Raw genomic sequence first — 9,060 nt, forward strand, 5'->3', positions numbered from 1 at the left:
GACAAAATCCTTCAGTCGCTCCCACCTAGCTACAAGAGCTTTGTGATGAATTTCAATATGCAGGGGATGGAGAAAACCATTCTTGAGGTATATTCAATTCTAAAATCAGCGGAGGTGGAGATCAAAAAGGAACATCAAGTGTTGATGGTCAATAAAACCACTAGTTTCAAGAAAGGCAAGGGTAAGAAGAACTTCAATAAGGACGGCAAGGGAGTTGCTATGCCCGGTAAGCCAGTTGCCAGGAAGAAGCTAAAGCATGGACCCAAGCCTGAGACTGAGTGCTTTTATTGCAAGGGAAATGGTCACTGGAAGCGGAACTGCCCCAAGTACTTAGCAGATAAGAAGGCTGGCAATACCAAAGGTATATATGATATACATGTTATTGATGTGTACCTTACCAGCACTTGTAGTAGCTCCTGGGTATTTTATACCGGTGCGGTTGCTCATATTTGTAACTCAAAACAGGAGCTGCGGAATAAGCGGAGACTAGTGAAGGATGAGGTGACGATGCACGTCGGGAATGGTTCCAAGGTCGATGTGATTGCCGTCGGCACGCTCCCTCTACATCTACCTACGGGATAAGTTTTAAACCTCAATAATTGTTATTTAGTACCAACTTTGAGCATGAACATTGTATCTGGATCTCGTTTGTTGCGAGATGGCTACTCATTTAAATCCGAGAATAGTGGTTGTTCCATTTATATGAGACATATGTTTTATGGTCATGCCCCGCTGGTCAATGGTTTATTCTTGTTTAATCTCGAACATGATGTTACACATATTCATAGTGTGAATGCCAAGAAGTGTAAGTTTGATAATGATAGTCCCACATACTTGTGGCACTGCCACCTTGGTCACATTGGTGTCAAGCGCATGAAGAAACTCCATGCAGATGGACTTCTGGAGTCTCTTGATTATGAATCATTTGACACATGTGAACCATGCCTTATGGGAAAAATTACCAAGACTGCGTTCTCCAGAACAATGGAGCGAGCAACCAACTTATTGGAAATCATACATACCGATGTGTGCGGTACAATGAGCGTTGAGGCTCGCGGTGGCTATCTTATGTTCTCACCCTCACTGATGACTTAAGTAGATATGGGTATGTCTACTTAATGAAACACAAGTCCGAGACCTTTGAAAAGTTCAAGGAATTTCAGAGTGAGGTAGAGAATCAACGTGACAAGAAAATAAAGTTCTTACGATCAGATCATGGAGGAGAATACTTGAGTCATGAGTTTGGCACACACTTAAGGAAATGTGGAATTGTTTCACAACTCACGCCGCCTGGAACACCTCAGCAGAATGGTGTGTCCAAACGTCGTAATCGCACTCTATTGGATATGGTGCGATCTATGATGTCTCTTACCGATCTACCGCTGTCATTTCAGGGTTATGCTTTAGAGACTGCCGCATTCACTTTAAATAGGGCTTCGTCGAAATCCGTTGAGACGACACCGTATGAATTATGGTTTGGGAAGAAACCTAAGCTGTCGTTTCTGAAAGTTTGGGGATGCGATGCTTATGTCAAGAAACCTCAACCTGAAAAGCTCGAACCCAAGTCGGAAAATGCGTATTCATTGGATACCCTAAGGAAACTATTGGGTATACCTTCTACCTCAGATCCGAAGGCAAGGTCTTTGTTGCCAAGAATGGATTCTTTCTGGAGAAAGAGTTTCTCTCGAATGAAGTAAGTGGGAGGAAAGTAGAACTTGATGAGGTACTGCCTCTTGAACCGGAGAGTGGCACAGCTCAGGAATATGTTTTTGTGGTGCTTGCACCGACTAGAGAGGAAGTTAATGATGATGATCATGAAACTTCGGATCAAGTTGCTACTGAACTTCATAGGTCCACAAGGACACGTTCCGCACCAGAGTGGTACGACAATCCTGTCCTAGAAATAATGTTGTTAGACAACGGTGAACCTTCGAACTATGAAGAAGTGATGGCGGTCCCAGATTCCAACAAATGGCTTGAAGCCATGAAATCCAAGATAGGATCCATGTATGAAAATGAAGTATGGACTTTGACTGACTTGCCCGATGATCGGGGAGCCATAGAAAATAAATGGATCTTTAAGAAGAAGACAGACGCGGATGGTAATGTGACCATCTATAAGGCTCAGCTTGTTGCTAAGGCTTACCGACAAGTTCAAGGGGTTGACTACGATGAGACCCTTCTCACCCGTAGCGAAGCTGAAGTCTGTTCGAATCATGTTAGCAATTGCCACATTCTACGATTATGAGATATGGCAGATGGACGTCAAAACGACATTCCTTAATGGTTTCCTTAAGGAAGAATTGTATATGATGCAACCGGAAGGTTTTGTCCATCCTAAAAATGCTGACAAGGTATGCAAGCTCCATCGCTCAATCTATGGGCTGGTGCAAGCATCTCAGAGTTGGAACATTCGCTTTGATGAGATGATCGAAGCGTTTGGGTTTACACAGACTTATGGAGAGGCCTGTGTTTACAAGAAAGTGAGTGGGAGCTCTGTGGCATTTCTCATATTATATGTGGATGACATACTATTGATGGGAAATGATATAGAATTCTTGGAAAGCATAAAGCCTACTTGAATAAGTGTTTTTCAATGAAGGACCTTGGAGAAGCTGCTTACATATTAGGCATCAAGATCTATAGAGATAGATCGAGCGCCTCATTGGTCTTTCACAAAGCACATACCTTGACAAGATATTAAAGAAGTTCAATATGGATCAGTCCAAGAAGGGATTCTTGCCTGTATTGCAAGGTGTGAGATTGAGCACGGCTCAATGCCCGACCATGGCAGAAGATAGAGAAAAGATGAGTGTCATCCCCTATGCCTCGGCCATAGGGTCTATTATGTAAGCCATGTTGTGTACCAGACCTGATGTAAACCTTGCCGAAAGTTTGGTAGGAAGGTACCAAAGTAATCCCGGCATGGAACACTGGACAGCGGTCAAGAATATCCTAAAGTACCTAAAAAGGACTAAGGATATGTTTCTCGTTTATGGAGGTGACGGAGAGCTCGTCGTAAAGGGTTATGTTGATGCTAGCTTCGACACAGATCTGGATGACTCCAAGTCACAAACCGGATACGTGTATATTTTGAATGGTGGGGCAGTCAGCTGGTGCAGTTGCAAGCAAAGCGTCGTGGCGGGATCTACATGTGAAGCGGAGTACATGGCAGCCTCGGAGGCAGCACATGAAGTAATCTGGATGAAGGAGTTTATTGTCGACCTAGGAGTTATTCCCAATGCATCAGGCCCGATGGCTCTCTTCTATGATAACACTGGAGCTATTGCCCTGGCCAAGGAGCCCAAGTTTCACAAGAAGACCAGGCATATCAAGCGTCGCTTCAACTCCATTCGTGAAATTTTTCAAAATGGAGACATAGATATTTGTAAAGTGCATATGGACCTGAATGTCGCAGATCCGTTGACTAAACCTCTTCCACGAGCAAAACATGATCAACACCAGAACTCTATGGGTGTTTGATTCATCACAATGTAACTAGATTATTGACTCTAGTGCAAGTGGGAGACTGTTGGAAATATGCCCTAGAGGCAATAATAAAATGGTTATTATTATATTTCATTGTTCATGATAATTGTCTATTGTTCATGCTATAATTGTGTTATCCGGAAATCGTAATACATGTGTGAATACATAGACCACAACATGTCCCTAGTGAGCCTCTAGTTAACTAGATCGTTGATCAATAGATGGTTACGGTTTCCTGACCATGGACATTGGATGTCGTTGATAACGGGATCACATCATTAGGAGAATGATGTGATGGACAAGACCCAATCCTAAGCATAGCACAAGATCATGTAGTTTGTCTGCTAAAGCTTTTCTAGTGTCAAGTATCATTTCCTTAGACCAAGAGATTGTGCAACTACCGGATGCCGTAGGAATACTTTGGGTGTGCCAAACATCACAACATAACTGGGTGGCTATAAAGGCACACTATGGATATCTCTGATACATCCATTTTGCATCATGCTTTTATATCGATATTTATTGCATTATGGGCTGTTATTACACATTATGTCACAATACTTATGCCTATTCTCTCTTATTTCACAAGGTTTACATAAAGAGGGAGAATGCCGACAGCTGGGATTCTGGGCTGGAAAAGGAGCAAATATTAGAGACCTATTCTGCACAACTCCAGAAGTCTTGAAACTTCACGAAAGACGTTTTCAGAATATATAAAAAATACTCAGCGGAAGAGATTCACTAGGGGGCCCACACCCTGCCCATGAGGGTGGGGGGCGCGCCCTACCCCCCTAGGCGCCCCCTACCTCGTGGGCCCCCTGGTGGCCCTCCGGTGGCAATCTTCTGCTATATGAAGTCTTTCGATGGAACAAAATAACAAGCCATCTTCTCGGACGAAACTCCGCCGCCACGAGGCGGAACCTTGGCGGAACCAATCTAGGGCTCTGGCAGAGCTGTTCTGCCGTGGAAACTTCCCTCCCGGAGGGGAAAATAATCGCCATCATCATCACCAACGCTCCTCTCATCAGGAGAGGGCAATCTTCATCAACATCTTCATCAGCACCATCTCCTCTCAAAACCCTAGTTCATCCCTGGTATCCAATTCTTGTCTCCAAGTCCGAGATTGGTGCTAGTAGGTTGCTAGTAGTGTTAATTACTCCTTGTAGTTGATGCTAGTTGGTTTATTTGGTGGAAGATCATATGTTTAGATCCTGTATGAATATTAATACCCCTCTGATTATGAACATGTTTATGCTTTGTGAGTAGTTACGTTTGTTCCTGAGGACATGGGATAAGTCTTGCTATTAGTAGTCATGTGAATTTGGTATTCGTTCGATATTTTGATGAGATGTATGTTGTCTCTCCTCTAGTGGTGTTATGTGAACGTCGACTACATGACACTTCACCATTATTTGGGCCTAGAGGAAGGCATTGGGAAGTAATAAGTAGATGATGGGTTGCTAGAGTGACAGAAGCTTACACCCTAGTTTATGCGTGTTGGGGAACGTAGCAGAAATTCAAAATTTTCTTACGTGTCACCAAGATCTATCTATGGAGAAACCAGCAACGAGGGGAAGGAGAGTGCATCTACATACCCTTGTAGATCGCTAAGCGGAAGCGTTCAAGAGAACGGGGTTGAAGGAGTCGTACTCGTCGTGATCCAAATCACCGAAGATCCTAGTGCCGAACGGACGACACCTCCGCGTTCAACACACGTACAGCTCGGTGACGTCTCCCATGCCTTGATCCAGCAAGGAGAGAGGGAGAGGTTGAGGAATACTCCATCCAGCAGCAGCACAACGGCATGGTGGTGGTGGAGGAGCGTGGTACTCCAGCAGGGCTTCGCCAAGCACCGCAAGAGACGAGGAGGGAGAGGGGTAGGGCTGCGCCAAGAAGGAGAGGAACTCGTGTGTCTTGGAGCCTCCAATACCTCAAGTATATATAGGGGAAGGGGAGGGGCTGCGCCCCCACCTAGGGTTCCCTCCCTAGGGGTGGCGGCAGCCCCCAGATCCCATCTGGGTGGCGGCCACAAGGGGGAGAGGGGGAGGCGCACCTGGGGTGGGCCTTAGGGCCCATCTGCCCTAGGGTTTGCCCCCTTTCCCTCTTGGAGGCACCTTGGGCCTTGGTGGAGAGGCGCACCAGCCCACCTAGGGCTGGTCCCCTCCCACACTTGGCCCATGCAGACCTCCGGGGCTGGTGGCCCCACTTGGTGGACCCCCGGGACCCTCCCGGTGGTCCCGGTACGTTACCGATAAACCCCGAAACTCTTCCGGTGACCAAAACAGGACTTCCCATATATAAATCTTTACCTTCGGACCATTCCGGAACTCCTCATGACGTCCGAGATCTCATCTGGGACTCCGAACAACATTCAGTAACCACATACAAACTTCCTTTATAACCCTAGCGTCATCGAACCTTAAGTGTGTAGACTCTACGGGTTCGGGAGACAAGCAGACATGACCGAGACGACTCTCCGGTCAATAACCAACAGCGGGATCTGGATACCCATGTTGGCTCCCACATGCTCCACGATGATCTCATCGGATGAACCACGATGTCGAGGATTCAATCAATCCCGTACCGCTATTCCCTTTGTCTATCGATATGTTACTTGCCCGAGATTCGATCGTCGGTATCCCAATACCTCGTTCAATCTCGTTACCGGCAAGTCACTTTACTCGTACCGTAATGCATGATCCCATGACCAGACACTTGGTCACTCTGAGCTCATTATGATGATGCATTACCGAGTGGGCCCAGTGATACCTCTCCGTCATACGGAGTGACAAATCCCAGTCTTGATCCATGTCACCCAACAGACACTTTCGGAGATACCCGTAGTCTACCTTTATAGTCACCCAGTTACGTTGTGACGTTTGGCATACCCAAAGAACTCCTACGGTATCCGGGAGTTACACGATCTCATGGTCTAAGGAAAAGATTACTTTGACATTGGAAAACTCTAGCAAACGAACTATACGATCTTGTGCTATGTTTAGGATTGGGTCTTGTCCATCACATCATTCTCCCAATGATGTGATCTCTTTATCATGACATCCAGTGTCCATAGTCAGGAAACCATGACTATCTGGTTGATCAACGAGCTAGTCAACTAGAGGCTCACTAGGGACATGTTGGTGTCTGTTATTCACACATGTATTACGATTTCCGGATAACACAATTATAGCATGAATAAAGACAATTATCATGAACAAGGAAATATAATAATAATGCTTTTATTATTGCCTCTAGGGCATATTTCCAACAGTCTCCCACTGCACTAGAGTCAATAATCTAGTACATTGTGATGAATCGAACACCCATAGTATTCTGGTGTTGATTGCTCTAGGGAGAGGTTTAGAGTCAACGGATCTGCCTACATTCAGGTCCGTATGTACTACTAAACTAGTTCACATCATCATGTGATTAAGACTCAATGAGTTCTGGGGTTTGATCATGTTTTGCTTGTGAGAGAGGTTTTAGTCAACGGGTCTGCAACAATCAGATCCGTATGGACTTTGCAAATCTCTAGGTCATATTATAAATGCTGCTTCCACGCTCCACTTGGAGCTATTCCAAATGGTTGCTCCACTATACGTATCCGGTTTGCTACTCAGGGTCATTCGGATAGGTGTTAAAGCTTGCATCGATGTAACCCTTTACGCCGAACTCTTTATCACCTCCATAATTGAGAAATATGTCCTTATTACTCAAAGGATAATTTTGACCACTATCTGGTGATCCACTCCTGGATCACCTTTGTACCCTCTTTCCAGACATGTGGCAAGGCACACACCAGGTGCGGTACTCAGCATGGCATACCGTATAGAGCCTATGTCAAAAGCATATGGGACGACATTCGTCCTTTCTCTTTCTTCTGCCGTGGTCGAGCTTTAAGTCTTAACTTCATACCTTACAACTCAGGCAAGAACTCCTTCCTTGACTGATCCATCTTGAACACCTTCAAGATCATGTCAAGGTATGTGCTCATTTGAAAGTACCATTTAGCGTTTTTGATCTATCCTCATAGATCTTGATGCTCAATGTTCAAGTAGCCTAATCTAGGTTTTCTATTGAAAAACACTTTTCAAATAACCCTATATGCTTTCCCGAAATTCTACATCATTTCTGATCCACAATATGTCAACAACATATACTCATCAGAAATTCTATAGTGCTCCCACTCACTTCTTTGGAAATACAAGTTTCTCATAAACTTTGTATAAACCCAAAATCTTTGATCATCTCATCAAAGCATACATTCCAACTCCGAGATGCTTACTCCAGTCCTTAGAAGGATTGCTGGAGCTTTGCATACTTATTAGCATCTTTCAGGATTGACAAAACCTTCCGGTTGTATCACATACAACTTTTCCTCAAGAAAAATGTTGAGAAAACAATGTGTTTGACATCCTATCTACAAGATTTCATAAACAATGTAGTAATCGCTAACATGATTCGGTACGGACTTACCGCTTCGCCTACCCGGTGAGAAAGTCTCATCATAGCTCACCCCTTGAACTTGTCGATACCCTTCAGCGACAAGCCGAGGGCTTTATAGAAAATGGTCCCCATTACCATCCGCGTGCTGTCTTCCCTCTTAAAGATCCCATTTATTTTCTATGGCTCGCCGCTCCAACGGGCAAGTCAGTCAAAGTCCCATACGTTGTTTTCATACATGGATCCTATCATCGGATTTCATGGGCTTCCAGCCATTTGTCAGAATCTCGGGCCCGCCCATCGCTTCTTCATAGTTCGATGGGGGGGGTTCCGCGTTGTCTAACAACATGATTTCCAAGACTAGGGTCCCGTACCACTCTGGTGCGGACGTGTCCTGTGGACCTTCGAATTTCAGTAGTGGCCTCTGATCAGAAGTGATCTTTGATCAGTTGTCACCTAACCTTCCTCGTCTAGTCGGCTGCATGGGGCACCGTCAGGAAACATTTTTCTTGAGTTTGCGCCATTTTCCGGGTTCCAAGAGGTATTACTTCATCAAGCTCTACTTTCCTCCCCTTCACTTCTTTTCGAGAGAAACTCTTCCTCGAGAAAGGACCCGATTCTAGAAACAATCCCTTATTGCTTTCGAATCTGAGACAGGAGGTATACCCAACTGTTTTGGGTGTCCTATGAAGATGCATTTATCCGCTTTGGGTTCGAGCTTATCAGCCTGAAACTTTTTCACATAAGCGTGGCAGCCCCAAACTTTTAAGAAATGACAGCTTAGGTTTCTCTAAACTACGGTGTCATCTCATCGGAATTACATGGTGCCCTATTTAAAGTAAATGTGGTTGTCTCTAATGCCTAACCCATAAACTATAGTGGTAATTCAATAAGAGACATCATGGTATGCATCATATCCAATAGGGTGTAGTTATGATGTTCGGACACACCATCACACTATGGTGTTCCAGGTTGTATTAGTTGTGAAACAATTTCCACAATGTCTTAATTCTGTGCCAAACTCGTAATTCAGATATTCATCTCTATGATCATATCATAGATCTTTTATCCTCTTGTCACGACAATCTTTCAACGTCACCCTAAAATTACTTGAACCTTTCAATAATT

The sequence above is a fragment of the Triticum aestivum genome, chromosome 3A (genome assembly GCF_018294505.1).
Source record: "Triticum aestivum cultivar Chinese Spring chromosome 3A, IWGSC CS RefSeq v2.1, whole genome shotgun sequence".
Taxonomy (NCBI): domain Eukaryota; kingdom Viridiplantae; phylum Streptophyta; class Magnoliopsida; order Poales; family Poaceae; genus Triticum; species Triticum aestivum.